We start from the raw sequence: 16,365 nt of genomic DNA on the forward strand, positions 1-16,365 counted from the left end.
CGTCTTGCAGGGCTGAGCAAACCACAGGCAGGCCTGTTTCCCCCACAGAATTCTCACCTCTGCAGCAGCTCTAAAGCTGCCAGAATCAAAGCCAAGGGGGCAGGGGGGACCCTCAGGTCCTGGCTGCCCCCTGGGGCTGGGCAGAGCTGGGCTGGGCAATGGCCATCCCTGTGCAGTGGGGCTGGGCCATGGCTGGGCCCCAGCCTTGCATTGACAGGGGTCCCCAGGATGTGCCACCCCTGAGACAGGCACCCATCCAGGAATGTGCAGGGACATTTCTGGAACTGCCACCCCTGGGAACAGGACCCCCCAAATGCCAGGATGTGTCACCCCCTGGACTGGTTTCCCCCAGGTGAACTCCAGAACAGGGACCTTAGAGGACAAAACCCCCCTGGATGTGCCCCCAGATGACAGAACTCCCCCCTTTCCCATCTGACTCTCAGCACAAATGGCCTCTTCCTTCCTGTCCAGGAAAAAGAAAGTGAAAATGTTGAGGCAGCACTGCCCAACACCTCCATCCCCCAAAGCCTCCCCACCCTTCCCTGCACCCCCTACTCCCCATTTTCCCCGTCTCCTGGGTCCCTCAACCCATTCCCTGCTTAGGTGCACCCCAGGATTGCTGAGCCAGGAACTGGGGTTGAGGAGATATGGCAAAAAGAAAGGAGAATAAGGAAAAAAGAGAAATAAAGAGAGGAAAAAGTCAGGGGCAGGGGAGGACACAGAGGCAGAGCTACCTAGGACCCCCATGCAATGCCTGGCCAGGAAATGAGCATCCCAGGGGAGCAGTGCTGGACCCTGGGTCATGCCCAAAATCTGAGGCACCCAGGGAAAGGAGCTGTGATCCCTGTGCCCACCCAGAAATTGCCCATTCCCGGCACCCCCATTCCTCTGGGACCTCAACCTTGGGCCCCAATTTCCTTCTGTCTCCCCTTCCTTGGGACCCCTATCCCTGGACTGCAATTCCTATGATCTCCAACCCCAAGGAACCCCATCCTGGTAATTCCAGACCCTGGGACACCCCTTCCTTTGGGGACATTGATTCACCAGGACTCTCATTCGCACAGGGTCCCCCTATCCCCTGGCACCCCCATGCCATGGCCCCCATCCCATGATCACAAATCCCTGGAGGCCAAGTTGTTCATGGACCCTCATTCTCAAGTCTGAGTTCACCCAATCCTTGGGACCCCCATTCCCATGGGACTCCATCCCTGGGCATCCCATTCCCTCAGACACCCATCCCTGGCTCCCTACACCACCTCAAAATTGTGGCAACACCATGTCCCCACCATGTCGATCATCACCCCCATGTCCCACAAGATCCCCACCCTGCCCCATCCTGTCCCCACCCTGCCCCCACCAAGGGCCACCTACACATGGGGACAAGAGGTGACCTCGCTTCCTTCCCCTTCATCCAAAGAGCCGCCAGCCAGGGGAGCGGTGGCCACAGCAGCGAGTGACAGCCAGTGCACATGGCTGGGGACACCGGGATGGCCGGGAAGGTGGCACTGCTCCTGTGGGGTGAGTGCCCTGGGCACGGGCCTGACACGCCAGGGATGGGGAGGGGGCACAGGGGGGCTGTGGGGTCTCCTGAGGTCCTCAGTGCCAGCAGAGCCAGAGCAGGGCATGGAGCCCTGTGTGACCAGAGTTGTGGGGTGGCTGTGGAGACAGGAACAGGGGGATAGACATCTGGGGACAAGGATGTGGCAGAAGGAACCTTGGGGCTGGGGTAGCTGTGGGGACAGGAGAACAGGGATGCAGGGACAGGGAATAGGGCCAGGTACCATGCAGATGGGCCATGGGGACAGGTGCCATTGGAACAGGATCATGGGCACAGGACCATGGGGACTTGGCCGTGGGGACAGATGCTGTAGGGCTGGTGGAGGCGGTCAGTGCAAACATGGGATGTCCACAGTGTCCCCATGACCTTTACCGAGCCCTGTCCCTTCTCCCTTCCAGCCCAGACCCTCGGCCTCACTGGTGAGTCCTCAGGGGATGCCATGGCCCCACCCCACTGTCCCCAGCCCCATGGTGGCCCTGGCAGGCTGGTGTCCCCTGTCACCCACAGGTGCCCAGACCACCCAGCTCCTGGTGGAGCCCCCCTGGATGCCGGCAGTGCTGTGGGACCGGGTGACACTGACCTGCCAGGGCTTGGGGATCACTGGTGCCACCACCTGGTATAAGGATGGGCAGCGCTGGGGGCAGGAGGGAGGCGACCATTTCACTGTCACCAAGAGAATCACCTACATGTGTGACAGACCCGGCAGTAGGTGCAGCCTGCCCGTGAACGTCTCAGGTGGTGAGGGCGGTTTGTGTCCCCAGCTTGGCACCTGCAGGAGCCCCAAGGATGCTGGATGGGCTCTACTCCATGGGTCACCCTCTGGCGTGACCAGACATCCCGCAGAATCCCACTATGGGGGGACCCTTGTGTTGAAATTGAGGAAGCCTGGTGTGCTGGTGTTGACCCAATATGGGGTCTTGGTGACATCAGGACCCTCCAGACCCCTGTGATGTGACGGCACCCCTCTGTCCCACAGACTGACTGGTGCTGCAGGTGCCAGCACGGGCACTGCTGGAGGGGGAAACGTTGACACTGCGCTGCCGGTACAGGCGGGAGAAGTTGGCCACTTCGGTGGTGTTCTACTGAGAGGAAACAGAACTGAGAGGGCTCCACAATGGGACCGAGCTGTCCCTGTCCCCTCTGCAGCTGAACCACAGCAGCCACTACCACTGCAAGGCCTGGGTGAACTACAGGGTATCAGACAGATGGGAGGAGTCAGCGCAGTGACAGTGACAGTGCATGGTGAGCACCTCTCATCTGCTAACCTGACAGCCCCACAGCCCCTCGCCAGGGACTCGGGGTTACCATTCCCACAGTCCCCCATCTCCTGCCATAAGCTTGTCTGGGTGCCAGTGCTGGAGGGTCTCCCCAAACCCACCCAGGGGTCCCCCCTGACTCTCAGCTGCCTCAGCACCCCCAGCCCCCTGCGGCCCCAAGCCCCCCTCCTGCATGTGTTCTACCGGGACGGGCAGGTGGTAGGGGGCCCGCAGGGCCCCCGCAGCTGTTGGTGCCCGCCGTGGGGGTCTCCCCCTCAGGGAATTACAGCTGCCAGGTGCACTCCGCGTGGGGGGCCATGTGGAAGAGCAGCACTCAACTCTGCGTTACGGTGCGCAGTGAGAGCGGGGATGGGCACGGGGAGCCCCCACAGCCTCCTCGGGTGCGCTGCCTGGGTACCTCCATCTCACCTAGACATCTTTTTTGGGTTCCCCAGCCTCTGTCCTTTGTCCCGTCACCCCTCCATGGTGTGACTCCATCTATGACATCCCCCATCACACCCATCCCCTTCATCCCTATCCTCATACTGGCTGCCAGCACCTCCCTCCAGCCTCAGCCCTGTCTGCGTCTCCCCAGTGCCTGCGGCCAATGCCACCATCACCCTCAGTCCCCTGTCACACCAGCTGGACCCAGGTGACTCCATGACCCTGTGCTGCTCAGCGCAGGTGGGCTCAGCCCCTGTCACCTTCACCTAGCTGCACAATGGGCAGGAGGTGGCCTAGGGTCCCCTCCTGCAACTCAGGGCCTTTGATGAAAGACACTCAAGCACATACCAGTGTGTGTGACCACCAACCAGCTGGATAGGCACCAGGCACTCAGCCCAGAGCTGGCACTGAATGTGACAGCGTGTAGACACAGGGATACAGCTGAGGTTACACAGGGTCACCAGGGAGTGCAGGAGCCCTGGGGTGATGGGTGACACTGATGTGTCCCTCTCTGGTTCTTGCAGTGGCCGCAGGGGTCGGTGGGGCCTTTTTGCTCCTGCTCCTGCTTGTGGGTGTCATTGTGGCCTGGCACCGGTGGCACCGTGTGCGTGGGTGACAATGGGGGGACGGGGGTCCCAGGGAGCTGTGGAGGCCCCTAGAGTTGGGGGTCAATAGGGCAGCACCCACAGCCCCAGAAGTGTGACCTTGGCTGAGGGTCCTGTAGGGTTTGGGGAGTGCTGGAGAGTCCTGCATGGATGTTGGGGGTTCTTTCAGGGGCCCTGAGGGTTTCTGGGGGAGTCTGTGCCTGATGGGTTTTGGGTTCTGGATGCTGAGTTGGTTGGGAGCATTGGGGTGGTTCATGAATTCTGGGGATCTTCAGAGATGCTTGGGGGTTCCTGAGGGAAATTAAGGGTCCTGTAGGTGTCAGGAATCCTCAAAGTCATCAGGGCCCTGGGGACCCCACAGTCACCCCTCCCCTCTTTTGTTTGCAGCTGCCAGGAAGCAGCAGGAAAGGTGAGTGGGGGTGTCCAGCCATTACTCCCCCACCCCACATCTCTCCATCCCCTCCCACCCATCCCCCTTATCCCCACGGGCCCTCCCCAAGCCCCTGGCCCCTCCACAGGAGGGGGAGGTGCTGTACACCCACGTTGTGAGCAGCAAAAAGATGCAGTGTGAGTACAGTGGATGGGGGGGACAGTGACCCGTCACCCACTGGTGTCACCCCCCACCTTGGTCTCCACAACCAGTGTCTCTTGCAGGGCTCCCCAGCAGCACTGTCCATCAGGCACCTCCGGTGACCTACGCGGAGCTGCGGGGACCCCAGGGGTGACCATGGGAGTCCAGTGACATCAATGAGATTTTGCCATGACACTGGGGGGAACTGGAGGGCACTGAGGGTGCCCACCAATGGGGACCCACTTGTGTGTGTGCTGCCTCTAAAACTGCCCCTCACCCTCCCCATGGAGTCATAAAGATCCCAAAGAACTGAGAGAAGAACAATTTCCTGAAACAGCAACCAGAGGGAATAAACCCAACAGCAACAGCAACAAGGTTGAGAGTCCAGAGTCACAAAGGAATGGTTTCCAGGGAAAGCCCCTAAAACAGAGGCAAATCCCAGATGATTCCCCCAGTATGTTTCTTTCACCAGAGGAACCTGGCAGGGCCCTCGACCTTCCTTTCACTGATGGCGAAAGCAGCCTTCAGGAGTCTCTGGATTCCCTTGTCCCCTGTCCCAAACCCCTCCTCTGCCGTGTTCCCCACACCAGGATTTCACAAAGGCTCTGTGGGGGTTCTGGAGACTCCCCCTTTTCCAGGGCAGTCAGGATCCGGCCATGGCACAGGATGGGGTGTCAGAGACAGGAATTTTTGATGTCTGGAGACATTTTGGAACAGCTGTGTTTGGCAGGGGTGGGTCAGGCTCTGTTTTTGGTGAGACAGGGCCCTGTCTGTCAATTAGTCTGTCAGCCATGGCACATAGGGACAGTGTGATGCTTTGACAAAGCCAGCTCCTGAGTGGCCAGGTGACCAGAAGTGCCACCTGGAGAGAGGGCCCTTGGTGGCCCAACTGGCTTAAAAGGCAGAGCATGAGGTGGCCAAGTCCCTGACCCTGTCTTCTCTTGAGGTGTCTGCCTCCTCCACATTGGAACCCAGGAGTTGGGCACTCATTTAAAAGAGAATTATCTGCCTAGAAATGTGGGAATATTCCTGCAATGGAAAGAATACCCACTTCTACAACATTTTTTAATTTCAAAAATGATGTGGCTTCCAGGCCAAAGTGTAGGAAAAGGAATACACCTCTTTCCTAGGAAATTTATAGACCAGAACAGAACAAACAACACAAACCCAGAACTTTCCCTCCTGCTCAGTGCTGTTGGTTTTTGTGGCAGTTATAACTGCGGCCAGCAGGGGGTGCTGCAGGGAGCACCCCCGGCCAGCAGGGGGCGCCCCGGTCCAGCTCCATCCCCTCAGGGGCCGTGGCGGCCTCGGATGGGAGGGAGGAGGGGAAATCGCTCCTTTTGCAAACTCACGGGCACCAATCGCTCCCGGCACCACCACTGGCAGCAGGCAGAAGCCACCAAGGCAGCAGGTTGGATCCCAGTGCCCAGTGGCAGCGTAGCAGTGTTCCGTGGCCTGGTAAATGCCCTGCTCAATGCCCACGACTGCTCTCCATGATCCCAAATGGAAGGAAGGCAGCACCTGACCCCAGCATGTCTCGGGTTCACACCAGTCGCTCTGGTGACTGTACACCACAATTCCTGCAAACCCTCAGCCTTTCAGTCAAGTGAGGAGGGCAGGGGTGGAGCAGCTTTGGGGATGCCTGGAATCCAGACAGAGTCACTCCTCACAGCCCTACTACGGCCACAGGGCAGAAGCACTGCTTGGTATTCCCACACTTTTTCCTCTTCGCTTGCAGCCACAGCCCAAACCCAAACATTCCTTCCATGAGGTACCAGATGGCTGCTGATTTTGCTAAAGAAGGAGTGTCCAGGGCAGGTTGTTGAGCAGACTGTTTTTGTCTTTGCAGCAGTTCTGGGGCTCTCTCAGTCCCTTACCAAGAGGAGCAAATGATCAACTGGTGGACCGATTCCCTCATAGCTGCCCTTGCAGAGGGAGTTTCCAGCCAGCCCTGCTCTGAAAAACATCTAAGGCCCTCACAGAGCCATTGCTTGGGCTGACTTTGGGTTTTGTGCTTCTTGCAGGGCTGAGCAAACCACAGCCAGGCCTTTTTCCCCCACAGAATTCTCACCTCTGCAGCAGCTCTAAAGCTGCCACAGTCAAAGCCAAGTGGGTAAGGGGGACACTCAGGTGCTGGCTGCCACCTGGGGCTGGGCAGAGCAGGGCTGGGCAATGGCCATCCCTGTGCAGTGGGGCTGGGCCATGGCTGGGTGTCATGGTTTGACCCGGAAACAGGATTTCTGGGATGCTGTAGATAGGGCCAATGAGTGCTCAGATTTGAATATTGCCATCTGGCCAAACCACTGGGCATTGGATTCACCTCTGAGAACACAGGGTAGCAGGGCTCTTTCCCTGGCAGGCTCTCTTTGGATTTCCGGCAGGAAGGAGTTGGGTCTCTCCCCCGGCCCAGTTGCTGGCTGGGTGGGGGGAGGAAAAAAGCCATGCGGCCCGGCCCGGGAGAGGTAGGCCTGGCCCCCCCCCAAGGGTGGAAGGAAGAAGTAAAGAAATGCCGGGAAGCAATGGGCAGCCTGTTTCCCCTCCCCTTGGAGACAGTCAGAGAGAGAGTGCAGCCTGTGTTTGTGGCCGTTACCTTGAAATTTAGTAAACATGTGCTGGCAGCAGGCAGCCCGGCTGAGGAGATGGGGGGGGTGTGCAGCCAGGAGTCCAGCCGCTTGGAGGAGTTTTTAACCCTTCTTGGACAATGAAAACTTCACAGAACATTAACCCTTCCTAGATGAGTGATGAAGGTTCTGGACCAGAGAGAGAGAGAGTGAGAGATGTTGGAAAAATGGAGAAGATGGAGTGGCATTTTATGCTGGACTCTTTTGTGTAGCCATGGACAGAGCCATGTTTCCGTGTGATACAGAGACTGAGTCCAGGGGGAGAAATGTCCCAGCGCCAAAGAAGATTCAGTGTGGGTACCCCTCGGCCCCAGGGGGTATATAAAATATGGGGGGGACAGATGTCCCAAAGGTGAGAAGGTGAGATATTGTGCTTTTCTGGAACTGGAAAAAGCATCCTTAAAAAGACAACCCTGGAAGCAGCCCTGATTCTTGTTCGGTGGTGAGAGCACCGGAACAAGGACGGAAAAGGCCACCACAACACACGGAAGGACTCCCTCTCCTCTTGAGGAACTGAAAGTTGAGCATTCTAAAGGGGTGGTGCTGGATCCAGAATTGGTGATTTTGGAAGAAGTATTGTATTTGGAATTTGGGGGGGAGGAGGAGGAGAGTGTTTTTTATGAGGTTTTCATTTTCCTTGTGTTTTCTTTTCTTTTGTGTGTAGTTTAGTAATTGTTTTTGTAGTTTAGTTAATAAACTTTTCTTTTTTTTCAAGTGGGAGCCTGCTTTGTTTATTCCTGGTCAAAATCTCACAGCACACACCAGAGAAAGTGTATTTTCATGGGGGGGGCATTTGGCCTTGTGCCAGTGTCAAACCTTGACACTGGGCCCCACCCTTGGATGGCCACTGGCTTCAAGAAGGAGGAATTTGAGAGCTCCTTCCTGCCCAGGGCTCCATTCCTCAGCTTCTGTTGCCAAGTCAGATCCATCAGGGGACTAGCAAGAATGGAGAAGTTTGGATGCTCCTGGAGCTGCCATCCCCCAGGACAGGAGCCCCTTGTCCAGCATGTGTCCCCCCTGGGGCAGGATCCCCACAGGACAGGAGCCCCCTGGATGTGCCCTCCCAAGACAGAACCCACCCCCTGTGTTCAAAGGTGTCAAACGGCCTCTTCTTTCTGCTACAGGACACAGAAAGTGAAAGTGTTGGGAGAGGCACAGCCAGACACCTCCATCCCCCACAGCCTCCCCAGCCCTCCCTGCAGACCCCTAACCCCTGCTTCCCCCACCCTGGGCTTCCCCCAGCCTGTTCTCTCCTCAGGTTCCCCCAAGGACTATCAAGGCACAAACTGGGGGCTTGTGAAATTGAGGGGTAAAATGATGGAAATGGAAAAAAAGAGAGAAAAAAGACCCTGGCGGCTGGGGGGGCACAGACCCAGAGAACTGGGTAATCTGTCTGGGGTGATCCCCAGGCCGCTGGCACCTTGTGAGGGCTGTACTGGCTCTGGGTCACCCCAAAATCTGAAGCACCCAGGGAAGGAGCTGAGATCCACAGGTTCACAAAGTCACTGCTCATCCCTGGCACCCCCATTCCCCTGGGAACCCAACCATGGCACCCTCATTCCTTATGTCCCACCCTCTCTGCATCCTCCACCCCAGTACTCACATTTCCCAGGATCTCCATAGCCCAGCACTCCATTCCCAAGGAACCCTCTCCCGTTCATTCCAGCCATGCAATGCTCCTTCCCACAAGACCTTGATTCTCCCAGGACCTACCATTGCCCCATCCCATGACCCCAAATCCCTGTACCCCATGTTCCCTGGGGACTCCCATCCCTGAGTCCCCCCAGCTCTGGGGAAACCCATCCCCATGGCACCCCCATCCCTGGTGATTCCCCCTCCTCAGGACCCCCATCCCTGCCTCCCCAAACCCACCGAGCCCCCCACTCCTGGGAACCCCATGTCCCACTTTGTCCCACCCAGCCCATCCCCAACTTGTGGCCACCCTGCCCCCACCAAGGGTCATCTACACATGGGGAAGGACATGACCTCGCTTCCTTCCCCTTCATCCGAAGAGCCACCAGCCAGGGAAGCAGTGGCCACAGCAGCGAGTGACAGCCAGTGCACATGACTGGGGACACTGGGATGGCCAGGAAGGTGGTGCTGCTCCTTTGGGATGAGTGCCCCAAGAACGGGCCTGACACTACGGGGATAGGGAGGGGAGGGGGCACAGGGGGGCTGTGGGGTCCCCTTGGGTGCCCAATGCCAGCAGTGCCAGTCCATGTTACCCACAGTGAACCTGGGTGGGACTGGTGATGTAGGGTGGCTTTGGGGACAGGAACAGGGGTCAGGAATTTGGGGATGGGGATGTGGGGACAGGAATATGGGGACTGGCACCTTTGGGCTCAGGTAGCTCTGGGGAAAAAGACAAAAGAAGTGGGATGCAGGGACAGAAGGGGACAAGTACCATGAGGATGTAGCCATGGGGATGGGATCATGGTGGGGGTGACCTGGGCCGGCATGAGCTGTGTCTGTGATGTCCTCATGCCCAGAGTGTCCACAGTGTCCCCATGTTCTGTCTTAGCCCAGGGTGGCCTCTGAATCCCTGTTCCCAAGGTGGCCGTGCCACAGGGATGTGGTGCATGGGTGCCTGTGACACAGACATGTCTCCCTGCCTCTCCAAAACATTTGGGGACCGCCCTCATGCCTTTTCTCACAAGAACTGCTGTCCTCATGAAGACAGTTTGGAGACAGTCACAATACCTTGTATCCCAGGTTCTGCTGTCCCCACAGTGCCACCCTCACCCAGCCCTGTCCCTTCTCCCTTCCAGCCCAGACCCTCGGCCTTGCTGGTGAGTCCTCGGGGGATGCCATGGCCCCACCCCACTGTCCCCAGCCCCACACTGGCCTTGGCAGGCTGGTGTCCCCTGTCACCTGCAGGTGCCCAGACCACCCAGCTCCTGGTGGAGCCCCCTGGATGCCAGCAGTGCTGTGGGACCGGGTGACACTGACCTGCCAGGGCTCGGGGACCATTGGTGCCACCACCTGGTACAAGGACGGGAAGCAATGGGGGTAGCAGGGACACAATCACTTCAAGGTCACCACGAGAGGCAATTGCACGTGTGACAGACTGGGAGTGGGCTCAGCCCCCCTGTGAGAGTCTTAGATGGTGAGGAGAATTTGGTTGTCCCCAACCTGGCGCCTGCGGGGACCCCAAGGGATCTGGGTGGGCTCAGCTCCATGGGTCACCTCCTGGTGTGACCAGAGCCTGTCCCCTGCTCTGGGGACATCCCAGAGCATCTGATAGTGGAGGGATCCATGTGTTTGAATATGGGATCCCTCGTGCCCTAGGTGTGACCCACTGGGGGGATCCCAGGAAAATGAGACCCCACGCTGTGACAGGATGCCCCCCCTCCCCCCCACCCCGTGTTCCTCAGCCCAGCTGTTGTCACAGGTACTGGCATGGGTGCTGCTGGAGGGGGACACGGTGATACTGTGCTGCTGGGACCAGCAGGACAAGTCAGTCACTGGGGTGCGATTCTACCATGGAGACAAGGAGGTGGGGGGGGTCCCGCTATGGGACTGAGCTGTCCCTGTCCCCTCTGCAGCTGCACCAAATTGGTCGCTACCGCTACTGCTGCAAGGGTTGGGTGATACCTTGGCAGTCATCAGCAGCAGCAGTGACAGCGCATGGTGAACATCCCCCCGGCTGGAACTCCAATCTCCTGATAGCCCCAAAGCCTCTTCCCAGCAGCCTCAGAGTCACAGTCCTCACTTCCCCTCTCCTTTCCAGAAGTCTTCCCTTTGCTGGTGCTGGAGGGTTCCCCTGAGCCCACTGAGGGGTGCCCCCTGACTCTCAGCTGCCTCAGCAACCCCAGCCCCATGTGGCCCCGAGCACCCCTCCTACACGTGTTCTACCGGGACGGGCAGGTTGTGGGGGCCCACAGGTGTCCCCGCAGCTGCTGGTGCCCAACGTGGGGGTCTCCCCCTCGGGGAATTACAGCTGCCAGGTACACTCTGAGGGGGAGGGGGAGCTGTGCGGAAGAGCAGTGCTCAGCTCCATGTCACAGTGTGCAATGAGAGCAGGGATGGGCTCAGGGAGCCCCCACAGCCTCCTCAGGTACCCAGCCCTCCCTGGAGACCCCTAGCCCTCCCTGATGCCTGCCCTATGGCCCTCAGTCTTTCCTGGATTCATGCCTGGCTTTCCTCCACCTTTCTCGGGTCCCTTCCCGGCTCCCCCAGCTCTACATGAGAACCCCCATCCTTCCCTGACGCTTTTTCCATGTCCTATCACTGCTGCCCCAGGTTCCTCCCCAGGTCCCCCATTCCTGGCTTGTGTCCCCCCATCCCTGACCACATCCCCTCACCCCTCCCTAGAAACCCCCACCCCTCTCTGAGGTCTGTGCACGCTCCCCAGGTTGCACCTCCCCTGACAGGGTCCTTGGGTACCCTTCCTGGTGTTGCCCCCCTCCCTCTCTAGGTGTCCCCTCCCTGAACCCTCCATCCCCCCATGGGGTTCCGTTCAAAGCTCCCGCCATCTCTGCACCCCTTCTCCCTCACTGGGCTCCCCCTGCCCATCCCTGACACCTCTGGGTCCCTCCCTGTCACCTGCTGTCCTCCACCTGTAGGCGTCCCACCCTCGGGGGTGTCCCTGTCAGCACAGCCCCCGGGGGAACAGGTGGCACTCAGGGGCCGCCTGGTGCTGGGCTGCGCGGTGGCCATAGGGACAGGTCCCCTGTCCTTATCCTGGCACCGGGAGGGCTCAGGGGCATTGCTGGGCACTGGCCCCCGCCTGGAGCTGCTCCACATTGGGAACAAAGACAGCGGCCAGTACCAGTGCGGGAACAGCAATGGGGACAGTGCGGTGGAGAGTGTCCCCCTGAATGTCACCGTCCTGGGTGAGCAGGACCCTTGGGCTGGGGGTGACCACACTCACGGCATCGCTCATCCCACCTTGCCCTGTACCAGCCCCATCTGTGTCCCCACAGTGCCCGTGGACAATGCCACCATCACCCCTGGTCCCCTGTCACACCAGGTGCGAGCAGGTGACAACGTGACCCTGAGCTGCTCAGTGCAGGTGGGCTCAGCCCCTGTCACATTCACCTGGCTGCACAACGGGCAGGAGGTGGCCTAGGGTCCCCTCCTGGAGCTCAGGGCCATTGATGTGGGACATTTGGGCACCTACCAATGCGTGGCCACCAACCAGCTGGGACAGGACGGACACCGCGTGTTTTCTGGGCAGTCAGTCCTGAGCTGGTCCTAGAGGCTCACCCTGGCTCACAGGTGGTGTCAGACAGGGTCACCAGAGTGTTCAGGACCTCTGGGATTCAGGGTGACCCCAATGTGTCCCCTCTGTCCCCAGCAGTGGCTGTGAATGTCAGCAGGACCCTCCTGTTCCTGCTCCTGCTCCTGGCTGTCATCGGGGGCTGTCACTGGTGGCACCGCCGGGATGGGTGACAATGGGGTGGATGAGGGTCCTGGAGTGAGAGGGATCCCCCAGAGTGGGGGCAGAGATCGGCTACACCCAGGGCCCCTGAGCTGGGGGAAACTGAGCCTGCAGTGACCTCAGTTTGAGATCCCGGGGATTTGGGGGAATTTGCTGGGTCTTGATTGGGCTCCAGGGCCATCCCTGGATTTTGAGGAACATTAGGGTGGCACAGGGAGCTCCTGGAGGGTTTGGAGTGTTCTTGGAAGGCTGTGCAGGCATATTGGAGGATCTTTATTGGGGGAGTTTGGGGGGTGCCCCTCCTCGCTTGGGTTTCTGAGGGCTCAGAGGGTCTGGGATGTTGGAGATGTTTGGAGCCCTGCAGTGGTGCAGAAGTTCTGGGGAGTTCAGAGATGCTTGGAGAATACTGGGGGAATCAGGGGTCCGGTGGGAATCGGGGCTGCAGTGGGGATTTGGGGTTCCCATGGGTGGTTGGAGCTGCCAAGGTCCCAGGAAGGTTCAGGGGTCCCGGGGTCCCCACGGTCACCCCCTCGCCTTTCCCTTGTAGCCTCCAGGAAGCCCCAGCACAGGTGAGTGGGGGGCTCAGGCCAGGACTCCCCTTTCCCCCTCCCCAGACACCCCCCAGACGCCCCCTTAGCCTCACAGGATTCCCCGGAGTAAGGGGCAGTGCTGGACCCCAAGTCATGGGAATCGAATGAGTGGGGGGTGTGTAGGAGGGGGCCAAAGGGACACGTCACCCATGGGGGGCATCCCCCCACCCAGGTCCCCAAAACTGGTGTCTCTCACAGGGTCCCCCTGCGCCACATCCCCCCAGGTGACCAACACGGAGCTGTCGGGACCCCAAGGGTTACAGCAGGACCCCAGTGACATCTACAGGAATGTGCTGTGACACTGGGGGCTCTGGAGGTCCCTGACTAAGGGCAGCCCCCATGTGTCATCCTGCTCCCAGCTCCTGTGCGTCCCCACTGTGCCCGGGGATTGGCAATTAGTGGGGGACCCAAATGGCCTGCCCAGAGCTCCTGTTCCAGTGCTCCCAGTGCTCCCAGTACCCTCAGGGGCTCCGCATTCCCTCCTCCAGTGCCAGGGGGCACAGGATCCTTGTCCCTCTTATTGGACTCAAAATGCAGCTTTTTGATTAAACTGGGAGAAATGGTTTTTGTTTGTTCAGCTCTGCCTGGTCAGCTAGGGAAGGAGGAGGGTTCTGGTCAGGTTGTTGAGCAGATTGGTGTGGGATTTGCAGGATTTTTGAGGCTCCCTCAGTTACTTGGGGACAGGGATAGAATGATCAATTGCTGCATTTCCAAACTGGTTCCCTCACAGCTGCCCTGCAGAGGGGAAGGAGCTGCCGCTCCCTGTTTGTCCCCTCTCGGTGACACTGGCCAAGGGCTCAGGGATGTTCTGCGGTGCCGCCCCATTACCTCTGGTCCTGCCCCCTCAGCTGCCAAGCCCCTCAGGCCGAGGTGGAGCCCAGCAGCAGCAGCAGCTCCCTGAGGGCCATGAGAGCCCTGGGTTGCAGCTTGGGGAGGCCGGGGGTCTCCCCAGATGCCACCCTGATGCCTGCCCCATCTCCAGCCCTGCACGCTGCCCCTGGAGCCCAAACCCCACACCTGGTGCTCCCTGAGCAGTGTTTGAGGCCTGGAGCTGCTGCGGAGCCTCAGCCTGGCCTGGCCATTGGGCAGCCTGGAGTGCCAGGAGGAGCCAGGAGGGCAGAGGGGACTGGGAACCCTGGGGAGGAGTCCTGGGCACTGCAGGAACTGAATCCTGGCCTTGGGTCACTGTCACAGGTCGCGGCTGGCATTGCGCTGTGAGGGCCGGTGTCAGCATTGATAGAGACAGCATCCTGTAGTTTGCATGCATGAAGCCAGTTTATTGATTTGGAAAGCTCCGTTTATATACCTTTCAGCTATAGCTACAATTAGCAGCAATCACAATGTTTACATTTCTTGGTAATATCTCTTAATCATAGCTTTGCACAGGCTCACAGAGGCACGTACAGTCTTGCATGATTTCTCTCAAACGAAGAATACCAAGCACACCGTTATCTTTTGCTTCCTCCTTCAAGGTTCTGCTTTTTCTTGCCAAGGCTTGCGGCCTACAAGGGCTAAAACGTCCATGTCGGTTACAAGCTGAGCAGTACTTTCAGTCCTGCTTTCTGGCTGTATTCCCATATCTCCCCCTTTCTTTTCCACCAGTAAAATCTTTTTTATCAATTTATCAATTAGTCTTTGAACACATTGCAAAACACATGGCAAACAAATTACCATAAGCAACATTACGGCTAAAACATAAATTCCTATTTTAACTAAATTTTTAAGCCAGCCAGTAAGCCCTCATCCCTCAAGTATTTGTCCAAGAAAATCCCCATCGCTAATTTGCAATTTAGTTACACTCTGTTGAAGGGCTTGTATGCTAGCGTGGATAGAATGAGAGTGGTCTGACAGATTGATACAGCATAAGCCTTCAAAGCTTCACAGCCAGTAGTCCTGGAAGTCCTACTTCTGTTCTTGTCTTGCTTGAGAGCTGTGTGGCAATTAGGGAATTTTTCTTTTCTCTGGGCCTCATTCTCTTGGAGGCCATCGATATTTGTCCAGATGAGCAGGTAACTGTTTCGGACCTGTTGGTGATTAAAAACATGCCTATCTTCTCCCTAGGTTAGTAAATGAGTTAGACCTTCTCACTGTACACTCAATTGAAGATCTCTATATAGAAATTTTTAGAAATTGCCTCTGCACATGCAAATCTTCAAAGCAGTATCACTCTGCAAAAGATCAAATTTTATTTTATTTGCTTTCAAAATTTTTTGTGTAAATATTAGTGTAAACACTCTTGAGGAGCCATACTCTCCCATCTTTTGGTTTTAACAACATGTGTCTCTTGTTATGAACATGAAGGCAACATAAAAAAACAAAATATGCAGCAAAACAATAAACTTACACTAAGCAGAAGTAAATCAGATAATATGTACAATTACTAGTACATGAGAGACAGAAGGGTGATTTAAAACAATGCATTATCAATTCCCTAAATACTGTACCACCCCTAGGGTCTGCAGATACTGGCAAGCCTCATTTTAGAGTGAGGGCTTGGAGAACCATTCCTAGATAAGATTTCCAAGTTCACTCTGAAAGACATTCCAGCTAATATAGGTCCAAGTTTGGCAAGTCAGAATGACCTGAGTAAAGTTTTGGTGCAGAAAACCCCTGGGGATGGTGGGCACCAATGGGAGCTGGGGGCAGGGGCACTCACATGGGGAGTGTCCTTGGGCTGGAACCCCCAATGCTCCCATGCCCCAGTGTCACAGCACATTCTTGCAGATGTCACAGGGTCCCACTGTCATCCACGGGGTCCCGACAGTTCCACATTGGTCACCTGGGGGGCTGTGGCACAGAGGGGGCTCTGTGAGAGACACCAGGGTGACGTGTCCCTGACACCCCCCATACTCACCCCCTGCCCACTCGGTGCCTATGATATGGAGGTCCAGCACCACCCTCTCCTCCAGGAATATCCTGTGGGGATAAGGTGGGGGGTCTGGATGGTGTCTTAAGAGGGGGAAAAGGGAGTCCCAGCTCAAGTCCCCCACTCACCTGTCCTGGGGTTTCCAGGCAGTTGCAAGGAAAAGGGGAGGGGGTGACTGTGGGACCCTGGGACCCCTGAACCTTCCTGGGAACCTCGGCAGCCCCAACCACCCACAGGACCCCCAAATCCCCGCTGCAGCCCTTATTCCCACTGGACCCCTGATTACTCCAGGACTCTCCAAGCACCCCTGAACCCCCCAGAAATTCTGCACTACTGCAGGGCCCCCAACCCCTCTGGTGTCCCTGACCTCTGAGTCCCTAGAACCCCAAGCCTGGTAGAGAGAGGCACCCCTGAAACTCTCCCAGGACCCCAAAAAGATCCTCCAACATCCCTGCATGGCCCTCCAAGATC

At 57.7% G+C, this 16,365-nt stretch overlaps 1 pseudogene; it reads left to right on the top strand.

The window, feature by feature from the left end:
- The first annotated feature begins 1,487 nt into the window (after positions 1-1,487).
- LOC131569314 (Fc receptor-like protein 2) lies at positions 1,488-15,094 on the top strand (annotated as a pseudogene).
- The last annotated feature ends 1,271 nt before the right edge of the window (positions 15,095-16,365 follow it).

The sequence above is a fragment of the Ammospiza caudacuta genome, chromosome 30, assembly GCF_027887145.1.
Source record: "Ammospiza caudacuta isolate bAmmCau1 chromosome 30, bAmmCau1.pri, whole genome shotgun sequence".
Classification (NCBI taxonomy): domain Eukaryota; kingdom Metazoa; phylum Chordata; class Aves; order Passeriformes; family Passerellidae; genus Ammospiza; species Ammospiza caudacuta.